Source organism: Syzygium oleosum, unplaced genomic scaffold (genome assembly GCF_021117445.2).
Source record: "Syzygium oleosum isolate NSW1041296 unplaced genomic scaffold, Sole_v2.1 Sole_v2.38, whole genome shotgun sequence".
NCBI classification, from domain to species: Eukaryota; Viridiplantae; Streptophyta; class Magnoliopsida; order Myrtales; family Myrtaceae; genus Syzygium; species Syzygium oleosum.
This window is the reverse complement of record NW_026607522.1, coordinates 1,525,063-1,538,386: the sequence shown is the minus strand read 5'-3', so window position 1 is coordinate 1,538,386 and position 13,324 is coordinate 1,525,063.

Genomic DNA, 13,324 nt, shown 5'->3' with positions numbered 1-13,324 from the left:
CAAATCACCCCGATTCTTTATAAAATCTGAAATTTTCAAGCATAACTTATCCTTCCAAACTCGTCCAAGAATGTCATTAGTAAATCAGAAATCCATAGATCGATTACGCCTATTCACCATAAGTGATAATACGTCATACATGATCATTCAAGTAATAGCTTCAAAATCATCTCCTATTGTACCCAATATCATCACATAATGCATATAGACTTTCAAGGCACATCCTTCACTTCCTTCTCAACCACAACATACACTTTTCCTTACGTCCTTAGCCAATTCTGATTAATCTGCGGGGCAGCTCTCGCTTAATGTCCTACCTGCGGTCGCTGCGATTGCATTAGTGACATAACCTATCGATTCAACAGTTTCTCATCTGGTGACCTTACTGTTCACATCCACAACATGCTCCATTTCTAACTTGGCAATAGTTATTCCTATACCCCTTTCCACAAGACCGACATGCCGCGTTGGAGTAGTAGTTCGGCTTTTCAAAATTCTTTCTTACTAGAGGGACAAATCTTTGTTTCTCTATCATAGGCTTCTTTCCAAAGTTCCTATTGTCCCTAGCCGGCGTGTACCGCGGTCCATATACAGTAACCCTCTCATTCATATCCCTTTCAACCGTTTGAGCCCCGTCATATAGCTCATTACAATCCCTTAAGTTCATTAGCATCAACTGACTGCGGAGATTCGATTTCAATCCATCATGAAACCTCTTTGTCCTATCCACACGATCATTGGCTATCCTTGGTGCGTACTTAGACAACCTTACAAACTCGACCTCGCACTGATCAACTGACATTCAATTTTAGCGAAGCCGAAGAAACTCTGTCATTTTCTATTCTTGCATAGTCTCTGAAAGTACCTCCCATTGAAGGCCTCGATAACGACACCCCAGCTTGGAAATATGCCCTCTGAAATATCCTACTTCGGGGGGTTCTACTAATCACTTGTATTTCCTTAGAGTTAATATATAGCCAGGGTCACTTTCTCCTTATCAGTGCACCTGAATACCTCAAAAGCCTTTTTCTAAGTCCTCTATCCAAAATAATGTAGTCTCAGGGTCACCGCTTTCCATCGAATCTTGCAAGTTCAAATTTCAGAATTTTTCCAACCAACTGACGCATCTGTCTGACTGCATTAACTTACCCTTGATCTTGATTCCCAACATTTCCATTATACCTATGATTCTTGTTATTTCCTTTGACGACGACAATAGTGGCCTCAACATTAGTAGCAACAATAGCATTTCGCTCCTCAGTTTGCCTTCCCATTAAAATTCTAACTTCCTCGAATGCCCTCAAAATCTCATCCCATCTGGGATCCCCCACAGCTCCAACTTGCGGACCTACGCGACCTCGACCTCGACCTCTTTCTCGACTACTCATACTCACAGGATTCACACCACCCACTTACCTGCTATAATTCCCCTTGAGAATTAAAGACCTAGGCCAACTATATCAGTCTAAAGTCCTAGGCAATGAATCACAACACAATTCATTAAGCAGGAAACCAATCGCAACACCACTCAATCACAAAGAACAGGGATCGTGCACTAACCTCATGTCCTGGCGCACCTACATTTCACGTATTAGTGCATAATATCACTCAGCAATCACAACCAAGCAGTCTGGGTAACGCATGGCCAACAAATCTCCCTAACTGGCTACCCCAAAGTCATCGCTCCTTATCACTCCAAGCTTCGACCATCTTGGTTCGAGCTGACCTTGCTCTGATACCAAATCAACGGGGATGTCGCGCCCCGCACCCTACGAGCGCGCGATCATCCCTCGATGGTCGATCATTGAATGCGACGTCCCAGACACGTCGCCGACCCAACCCAAACATCATAGATTAGGCACGCGCGGAAACAAATAGAAACAACCCGGACAATTAATAATGATACGGGGTAATAATAGCACGAAACAATAATTGTAATTCCTACACTTGGCAGATACTTACGATGCCCACAAAAGACAATCCCCAAGCTAGGCCACAACAACAGAATCACATTCCTCAAAAGGGGCAATGGTTCGCAAACTTAACTCCTCTACAAAGGGGGGAACCCAAAATACCGAGTACTTGACCCATTCTCGATCTCCGAGATACCCTTGCAGCGTCTCCAGTCACTCATGGTCGCGGATCTGAAATGGTTATATAATAACCGTGAGAACGATTCTCAATAAGCAACCCCCTATACCCCACGTAGGCCAATGCGTACCCAGACAAGTAGTACATGCAATCTACCCCATAACATGTAAAATTCGCATCATTATACTTACCTTGCCATCAAGCCCATGTAAACTCTGCACGTTAGTCGTCACGTGATAATGCAATAATAGTAATTAAATAACACATCGCAATTGCTCAAACGCCAACCACACTTGCACGCAATCCATCTTACTAATTCAACCACACATTCAACCAGTCAATTCAATCACACACTCAACCAGCCAATTCAGTCACACACAACCAGCCAATTCAATCACACTCAATTCGCATGCATGGCCGAACATCTTTCTCACGACCCGCGCCACTGCGCCTCAGGTCCATTCTCATTGCCCGAGCCACTGCGCCTCAGGCCCAATCTCACAGCCCGCGTAAATACGCCTCAGGCTCAGCCCTCCGATCGATCCGGGCTCACTACCAATGACCGACGTAAACACGTCCCGGTCTAACACACCTTTAACGGGCCACCGTCAACACGTCTCAAGCCCGCGTCCATTTGGCACATCGGCCATTCATGCCTTCACACGGACCGCCGTCAACACGTCCCAAGTCCGTAGCCCTCCGATCAATCCGGGCTTAGAATCGACAGGCAAGCACACGCCACTCAATTAAATCAATTTAATGCCAATTGCATCAAACCCATAATCACCACTCAGTCCAATTCACAATTCGCCACCTCAATCCACAAACCAGACATTCAAGTCGGCCACGCACAATTACCCAAATCAAGCACATCATTTAATCCAATTCAAATAGCATAATTGTAACATAATATAATTAAATTAAAACATGCCCTAGCCGTTCTAAACCTGAGACAAGTCAATAAAGTACCCAAAATACTAGGTAGGGTTTAGGAAGTCACTTATTAGATTCTGGCCCGGGAAAAGTCGGCTCGGGCCTAAAATGGCCCGGGTGAACAATGCGGACTAGGCGCGGGCGCGGGCCACACGGGCGCGGTGGCCGACCAATGCGAGCACAATGGCCGATCGGCGTGCCTGGCGCGCGGGCACGGTGGCCGATCGGCGTGCACAGCGCGCGGCACGGTGGCCGAACGGCGTGCCGGCGCACGAGCGAGCGGATGGGCGACGCGCCCGGCGACGGGCCGGGCGAGAACGGGCAACGTGCCTGGGCGACGGGCGCGGGCGCGGGCACGGGCACGGGCGTGGGCACGGCGACGGGCGCGCGGCTTGGTCGCGTAGGCGGCGAGCCGCCCACGGCCTCAGCCTGGCCGGGCCGGGGCCGGCTAGCTGGCCGGCGGCGGACGGGTGGCGGCGGCAACGCGGCGGTGATGGCGACAGCGACTGCGACTGCGACGTGACGGCAGCGAGCTGGACAGGGAGAAAAAGAGTGAACCGGGGGGTGAGGGTGAGGGTGAGGGTGAGGGTGAGGGTGAGGGAGAGAGAGGGATCGGGGCTGAGGAGGAGAGATGGCGGACCGTCGGCGATGAGGCAGCACGGCGGCGAGCTGGACGGCGGAGCGGGCCGGCGAGCGGCGACGACGGGGCGGGCCCAGGCCGCGGCGGTCACGGAGGCGAGCTCACGGCTCGTGCGAACAAGGGAGGAGAGAGGACAGGCCGGTAGGGGGCGGGCGACGGACAATGCGGCGGCCTGGGCCAGGCCGGCGACAGCTGGCGCTTCGGCGATCAGGGCGGGCTCGGGCGACGTCGGCTGGGCGAGCAAGGGCGGGGCAAAGGAGCTGCGGAGACGGACGGAAGTCGAGGGAGAGAGGGTGTGACCCAGGTGATGGGGCGGCCGACGGAGGGCTAAAGGGCGGGGCGAAAGCAGTGGTGCGGCTCGGTCGGGCTACGGCGGCGAGGCGGATGGCGGGGCGGTCGGCGGTGGCCCAGTTGGGCGGGCGAACGCAGGCGGAACCCGGTCGGCCAAGGAGGAAGAAGGAAGGAGAAGGAGAAAGAGAGAAGAAAAAGAAAAGAGAAGAAGGAGAGAGGAGAGAGAGAGAGAGAGACGTGCATGGGGAAGGGGAGGGGCAGACGTGCACAGGTGGGGGAGGTGACGCGGCGCAGAGGAGAGAGAGAGAGAGAGAGAGAGAGAGAGAGAGAGAGAGAGAGAGAGAGAGAGAGCAGGACAGACGTGATGATTGGGGGGGAGTGCGTGCGCGGGCAGAGGAGAGAGAAAGAAAGAGGTCAAATCAATTAAGTCAAATTAAACGGCCCATAATTAAAATCGATAACGATCTACCGGTCCAAATTAAACCTCGAATATAATAAGGGACAAAGGCCAAATCAATTAAGTCAAATTACCCCGAAGGAGGTCTACTAGTCCAAATTCGCACCCGGTCAAAAACTTCCCTTTTTCCATTATTCCTGACAATCTCGACGCTGGCCACAATAATATCGACACCGTCCAATTTATTTCGTCCCGAAACTCCCGAAAATCGACTGCCAAGTTTGGGGTCTAAATAATGGCAAAATTCGATCGAGTGCGATTCTAGCGAAATCTCTAATTTAAAAATAATAACCGAGAGTGATCAGTTCCCGGGTGAGATTTTACTATAAGCACACTGACAAATTACACGTTTTATAAATCCCAAAAATGGGCCGAAATTCGGGATGTCACAAGTAAATTTGATATGAAAGATATGGGGGTTGCAGATGTTATTTTAGGAGTTAAAATCCATAAGACATATGGAGGATTAGCTCTATCACAATCCCATTATATTGAGACGATTCTTGGAAAGTGCAAGAATCTAGATATTATACCAGTAAAGACTCCGATAGATGTTAATTTACATCTTTCAAATAATACTGGTGAAGGTAAGGCTCAAAATGAGTATGCTAGTATACTAGGCAGTTTAATGTATGTTATGACCTGTACTAGGCCGGACATAGCTTGTGCGGTTAGCAAGCTAAGTCGATTTACAGTTAGTCCAAATGAAAATCATTGGAAAGCTATGAAACGTTTATTGGGCTACTTAAAGCATACTCAAGATTATGCTTTGCATTACACAGAATATCCAGCGGTACTTGAAGGATACTGTGATGCAAATTGGATAACCGGCACTAAAGACACAAAATCGACAAGTGGATATGTATTCACACTTGGTGGGGCGGCAGTGTCTTGGAAATCATCCAAACAAACTTGTATTGCTAGATCCACTATGGAATCAGAATTTATTGCTTTGGATAAAGCCGGTGAAGAAGCAGAGTGGCTTCGAAATTTCTTGAAAGATATTCCTAATTGGCCTAAACCAGTACCCGCTGTTTGTATACATTGTGACAGTCAAGCGGCAATAGGAAGGGCAAGGAATGTCATGTATAACGGTAAGTCTCGACACATACGTTGAAGACATGACACAGTAAGACAACTTCTTTCTAGTGGAATTATCACCATTGACTATGTGAAGTCAAAAGATAATATTGCGGATCCATTGACAAAAGGCCTAACTAGAGAGATGGTTGCGAAAACATCAAGGGGAATGGGTTTAAGGCCTATAAACAAGTCATCATAGCGAAAACCCTACCTAGTTGACTGGAGATCCCAAGATCTAGATTCAAAGGGACAACTAAGTTATGAAGACAGTGTAGAGTACTGTCAAATTTTTTACTCATTCCCGGATGAAGACAGTACTAATATGTGAAGGTTAAGCAAAAGCTTTTAATGATTCTGAATTGAGTATGTGATATACTATATGTTCAGAAATCACCTATGTGAGTGTGAAGTGAGGGCCGCTTCTGTGAGAATTGAAAAGGCCGAATTCTCTAAAACACTCATGAGATCAGGCGGTGTTCATGGCCAAAACGAACACAACAGTGAGAACCAATTTTGTTCGAGAAACAGTTGTGTGATTTCTATTGTCTAGGCTTACACCAAAGGTCGACAGTTCAAAGACATCAAGTCTACTGATTGACCGAGTAAGTCCGATAGGTTTCGCTAAGGAAAGTTCAAAGTCTCAGACTACTTATCCTGATGCAACGTTTTCTCATGGAATAATCGCACATTGCATCTCATGCATACACGAAGAGTCATGATATCTGAACTTCTCATTCATGTGGGGGATTGTTGGGATTTTGGCACCAAATCCCATAGAATTGAATGAGAAGTGTGTGGATGAAAGTGTCCCACATAGGATAGAAGAGGTGATGGGAGATGGTTTATTTTGAGGAGCCTCTCAAATGGGTTTGGGTCCCAAGGGGTACCCCACTTTTGTGGAAGGGAGAAGACCTACGCAAAGTTAGGTCGGTTCCCCCCGCGCGCGCGCCGCCGCCGTCCGTCCGGCTCGGTTCCGGGTCCACTCTCTATCGGTTTTTATTTTTTTCCGAACATACACAATGTTTAGAATTTATTTATTTTTTTTTTTTGGACAAACAAACATGTCTGTTCGTGAGGTTCGGTTCGCCCGAACGAAAACCGAAGCCCTTCGTTGCTGTTCAAGAACCCTGGTAACTCTTCATTTTCGCCACTAAAACATGACCGAACAGTTAGTTCGGAATAGCGTGACACTTCGTGACATCGGCATTCCCGCGAGACATTTTTCCGACGCACTCTACGCATATTCACTTCATCATTGTCATTTTGTGCGATTATTCTGCAAAATTGCGTTCGTAGGAATCCTCCGAATACGTACCGCTTCGGAGGAACGAGATCCGTTCTATCCTGGGAGACGATTGTCCAATATCCTCGGGTACTAATTGAGGGGCCAAATTCGTCTTAAGGACACGACGTTATTTCGTTGGGCTCGGATCAACATTCTGCTTATTTGGTTGGACTGCTTTCAGGTTAGTTTTCCTAACGTTTGATTTTAATTTCTAGTATACGAACTTACCCGACAACATTATTGACGCACGAAAAGTCTTTAGGCAAACCCAACCTCGGTGGGTGGCAAAGACTCTGTCTTCTATTATGCGTGGCTGAGGAGAATTCTCATCTTGAACATAGACTTGCGATGCATGTCCTGAATAGTCTCTGGCCTTGTGGAACCACTGGACAAATTTATCTTTTAATTCACGGAGAGAGAGAGAGAGAGGTGGGGGGGGACAAAGAGAACAAAAATGGCGAAAGCTGTCATCGGAAGCATGGCTGAAGAGATCATTGCTAAGCTAATAATATATTTGATTATATATACAAATAATGAAAAAGTAAGATAGAAAGCAGCTTAATGGTCGAGCTGTATTCACTACAAAACTTCGTTCCTTCCCATCTTCCTTAACATTAATTAGACATATTGCTTTAGATAATTTTTTTAAAATATATACATATATACATAGGTTTTGCAATTGGTATTTGTCATTTAAATATCTTTTTATTACTCACTATTATCGTGCACATATATTATCTTTAAGGGTTTTCTTTTTTTGAAATAAATGGGGTGGGTGTCTCTATTAAGTTTTATGTAACAAATGAGGTGGTAGGCCATTAACGAGTGATGGTTGATTGATTTATATTTGATTTTTAATATCTAAAGTTCCAAAACCACCTGGTCTTTCTATCTCTAAAATACAAGGAGGAGGAGGGAGACAGAAGTGGCGTAGAACCCAAAAATACTTTTGCGAAGGACTTTGTATTATACTCGCTTTGTGCAACTTTTTTGGTTTTTTATGTATTTATTTATTTAAATAGTTGATATATGCAATATCGTTTCTTTCTTTTACTTAGACGCGTGCGAAAAGCGAGGGCATGTGTTCAACGGAAGTATACGGCTTTTTTACTTTCCACCATAACAAAATTTATAAAAAAAATTATACTAATATTTATATATTACGAAAGTTGTGCGACTAAGAAACGCCCAACACCTACGGTGCTTTAAATAACATCGCAAACATATGCACATCTATGAGATATCTCGACAAAGTAAATTTACCCACCAGCCAAGAGTATCTTTGGATTAGGTGAGGTTGGTTTTGGGCTACAATTTCGGCAACCCGTTGGTTTTGCAAAACTGGCGAATCACCTTCACCACCCGTTTGTTGACTGGTTGCTCAAAACTGTTTGCTAGACCTTCCCGTGACTCTCTTGTTTCTGTAAAGCAAAATGACGATACACAGAGTCAAAAGGCATGAAAAGAAAAAATGCACCAGAGAGACACCATATGTGGACAAACGGCAACGCTGCCATAGTTGAAGTGATTGTCGCAAAACATATTGTCTGTAAAAAAAACGAAAAGGAGAATTACATCTTTCTAGAAGAGTTGCAAGAAAGAGTATCACATCCTCTATGAAATATAATGACTTTTAATATGTAGTATGTAAAATCTCCATTCTATTCTCATCAAATATAAATAATATTAGGGAAAATTTCAAATAAGGCCTCAAAGTGGATGAGTTTTCTCAAAAAAAGGACTCAAAGTGAACGTTATCTCAAATAAGGGTCTAAAGTGGTTATTGAGTTTCAAATAGGGGTCTGAAGTGATCATTTGGTCTCAAACAGGGGTCTGAGCTTACCGACCGGTCAAATCTTTGCCGGTCGGCGAGCATGTGCTTATTCCGGTGGCACGAACAAGGGTATTTTTGTCCAAAGCCATTTCTTTTTTTTTTTGTTTCTTTTTCTTTTCCTTTTTTTACTGTTCATCTTCTTCATGCTGGGAGCAAGATCGTGAGCATCATCCTCGTCATGGTCATGGTCAGGTCATCAATGGCGACCACACGACCCATCCTGTCCATGTGGTCTCCCTCACCTCCAGCACTTACGGCATGCTCCGGCTGGACAGCGACGAGCGAGGGTTGCCTTCGCCACCGACGCCCCCGTAGCAACAAGAAATCACCGTACAGAGCAGAAGATTGAAGGGAGGGTCGCAGGTTCGCGGCGAGGAAGCCCTGAAGTCATCAATGTGTGGGAGCCCATGGAAGGCCTCGACGCCGACGAACCAAAATCGGAAGACTTCGAGCCCGAGGCTGTGGGGACTGCTCCGAGGTCTCGCGAGCATCGACGCGAAGACTCCACTCAAGTTCATGAACCAGATTGGTTCTTCGAGGAAGGCAAACACTTATGGAGGCAAGGAAAACAAGGGGAACGCAGAAAATGGGTTGAATCAGGTACGGGGAGATCCGATGTCATCCCGATTCGTAATCAATCCACACCTAAATCGCCTTCCCACTCTTCAGATTCAGATCTAGAACTTGAAGTTCTGACGGCGTCGAGCTCGTTAGCGAGGAGGTAGCTGAAGAAATGACGTTGCTGGCGTTGAGGAGGCCCAGATATTGGCTGGGCAGGGCTCAGAGGTCCATGGTAGCAGAGACGGCGAAGGTGGGGCCATGACCATTGAGATTCGAGTGCTCGGTGACTGCGATGAAGACGAAGGAGGAGACGTCGCCACCCTTTGGGTTTTTGAACTGGAACGGGAGTAGTAGAAAGCGTGGCCCATGTGACATCCTGAAATTTGCCCATTTGGGATTTATGAAATGAGTGGTTTTATGAACGTACTTATAGCTAGGTCTCGCTCGGAATTGGCCATTCCTGGGATACTAACCGTTAGGAAAGGGCTAATTAGAGATTTAAAATTTGTGCGACTAAAGAAATTCGGTCGTGAACTAACTTTCGACCATAGAATCGTCGAGGTGACATTTTAAGCCAATGTAGGCCGATTTTAGGATAGTTATGGGCCAGTTCGTCATTGTCATACGAGTGGATCACGGGTGATTCCGTTTGACCACGAGGTGAGTTGACGAACGATCCAGAACCTATACCGAACGATCACGCCCGTTGGAACTAGCGATCGATCCTCGCGATTACATTGACAACCGAGGTCGTCACGATCCAAACGAACTTGCACGTGACTTGATTTAGTATCAGTCACGGGTCGAATATGCGAATTTTCTCAAAAGCCGCCCGTCAGTTCGAGACACGCTCAAGTTACGTTATTTAAAATTCAGTTATTAAATTAGAGACCAATTTGGGCATGGAAAATTTAGGAAGTCACGATAGGACATTTGGACGATGTTGTTATTAGCATGTTCAGTCTTGGATTGTCTCGATTCCTTCAGAAAAATTCGATTTCGGTGTGAAATGAGGAAGTGACCGTTTTGCTCCTAAGGCTTTTTAAAGGGTTAGTCTTATGAGGCAAGGGTGTTTTGGTCATTTTGCCCCCAAAGTTGGAAAAAGCACAATACCCTTGGATATTTTAAAGTAAGATTCGATCCGGGCCATTGATTTCAAGATTAGATCGAATCTCGACCGTTGGATTAAAAAGGTTAGAGAGGGGCATTTTGGTCATTTTTGCATTTGGGTCAAAACTTGGTCACCAAGATTGACCAAGCCTTATCTCTCTCCCTCTCTCTTCTCTCTCCCCATTCGGCCCCCCCTCACCCACCGAGAGCCCCCCCCTCCGATCACACTCTCCCTCCCCTCGCCGCACCGCCGCACGCCGGTCACCGCCCGACCGGATCGCCACCGCTCGCCACCGTCTCTTGCCGTCGCCACCGCCGAGCCGTGCCGCGGCGCCGATCGCCGCCCCGTTCCACTCTAGTCGAGTTAGTCTAGAGTCCGGTCAGTCGCAATCTAACCCTTGCCTAGGACATCGGGTATTATCGGACTCGTTTAGACGCGGTTAAGGGTAGTTTATGGGTTGATTAGGGTGTTGATCGTGATTGTTGGTGGCTGATCATGGCTGTTAGTGGCAGTTGCGTGTTGGATTAGACATTTGGGAATGAGTTTTGTGGGTTGGAGATCCATGGGTGTGAGCTAGAACTTGAATCTTGGTTGTTTGGGGTGATTCTCGGATTCGTGACTACTGTACTCGTCCGGTTTGCTATTTTTGTGGAGAATTTTGTGGGCCGAATTTGAGGAAGTTTTCTTCATGAAATTTTCTCCTAACATCTTGAAGTATGACATAATTTAATTTGAGAATTTTTGGAAATCATTGGAGGCTATTCGGAAGTCCATCTTTGGACCGAAATTAGTGTGCCGGAAATACTATTCCTCCCGACCTCCGGGTCTGTTCGAATTTTTATAAATTTTTCCAGACCTATTTTCAAAATACTTCCTTGACAAAACTTGTTGGGGACATTTGTGACTATGACATATAAAAATTTCAAGGCTTTCCAAGGTGATTTGGGTACTGGATGAGATGCATTTTTATGGTCAGGTGGCCTGACCGGACGGGTTGATTTTCATCTGAATTCAAGTGACCAAAAGAGATGTTTACAGTTGGAACTGGGTTTCGAGTTTTCACGGAAAATGTTTATCAAGATGTTTTACGCAACATATCCGAATTTCAGAATTTTTGGAGTTCGTTTACTATTTATTTGAATGGGATTTCGGTCACTATGTAAACTGCCCAATTTTACCCCGATTCTTTGGATGTTCGTTTTTATGAGCGGAATAGTGGGGGTGTCGAGGTTGAATAGTTGCTGTCCTTGTGACGGGAATTGATCCTGAATGTGTGTTTGTATGTGGATGGTGTGTTTGTAAAGTGGTTGTAGTTGTTGGTTGATTTCTGAATGATTGTTGGGCTGAATATTGAGTGGCCGTGTGCCCTGTGTGTATGGCCGTGAGGTGCGTGGTGTGATTGCGAAATGAGCTCACGTGTCAAGCATGTGTGATTGTGTGGTGTTTGTGTGGCAAGGATGTGCATTTGCGAAGTGAGTGTGAGGCGTGAGATTGTGTGTGGCCGTGTGTACGTGTGGCCGTGTGATACGTGTGAAATGAGTGGAACGAAGGTACGGGAATGTAGGATTGGTTGGAAAAGTGATACCCTGAGGCGTGTTCGTTTATGCGGGACGATGCCGTCCCTGACGAGGTGACGATGCCCGGCCCGACGGGGTGACGATGCCTGACGAGGTCAGAAGACCGTTGGCCTGATGCGTTTTACACGGGCGCGGTAGTGGTGGAAAAGTTGAGAGTGAGCCGGATTTGGTTTGACGCGTGAGGTTTGTGAAAGTTGACGCATGGCGTGAGTTAGTGTGTGAGTGTGGATTGCCTCGCGTGATATGGTGCTGGATGAGTATGGATATAAATGAATTGGCTGTATTATTATTTGACATGCAGGGATGTGCATGATGGATCCAAGGTAGGATCGCATGTGATTGTTAGTACGAATGTGTGGATGTTGTTTGTGTGTTGCTTGATTCGGTGTCTGGACTTGTCTGGAATACGTGGTAGCCTAGATAAGGGTTAGGTTGTGTACTTATTGAGAAGTGTCTCATGGTTGTATCAACCAAACTATTTCAGATCAACCGCCTGAGCCATGAACCTTCTGCAGCCGCCGCTACCGCGTATTTGGGATTGTTATGCATACTTATCATGATGTGGTAGAATTCCCGATCGAGTTGAGGCCGATTTGGAGTCGTCGGATGAAGCTGTGCCTGATGAGGATTCGGACGAGGATTCCGAAGGGAGTGAGTCAGAGCGGACGCCATCTAGATGGCGTAGGGATTAGTTGGAGCTGAGGAAGAATCTGGAAGTATCCCATTTTGGTGTAGCGTTACCCAGGCTACTAATCTTTTATGATATCGGTGGTTTGCAGTTTAGTAGTTCAATATGTATATTTGCTTTGTGGTTTCAGAATTGGCGGTTGTGGCATAAGTTTATGTTGTAAATTGATATTGTGCTTAAATTGAGGTATAGTATATGATTTAGTGGTTTAACAATTTATTCTCCCTAGCACCCCAGGTAAATTATGGTTTGGGTGTTTGATGTTTCTACCGCGATTAAACTCTGATGGGTTCGTTTGGGTTGGCGATGTTTCCTGGGATGTCGCACTAATTCGACCGAAGAGGGATGTCGCATGCTCAATGGGGTTCGGGACGTGACAGCCCATCAGACGACTCGCCTCGTTGGTGAGCTTGAGGACGCCATTGTTGTTGAAGAAGAAGATGGAGGTGAACTCAAGAGCTGCAACTTTCCTCCAAGCACAAGCATGAAGAAGATGAACAGTGAACAGATAAAAAAAGAAATATCTTTGGACGATTATGCCCCTAGTTGTGTCGCCGGAAGATTTGAGGTCCTTATTTGAGACTAAATGGTCACCTCGGATCCTTATTTGAGACAACGTTAACTTCGGATCCTCTTTTGAGAAAACTCATCCATTTCGGGGCCTTATTTGAAATTTTCCCATAATATTAGTACACTACGAGATTGGTTTAAGGCTTTGTCCTTCTCTTGAAAGACAGACCATGTCACTTCCTTTTTCTCGTGTGGAAATTAGC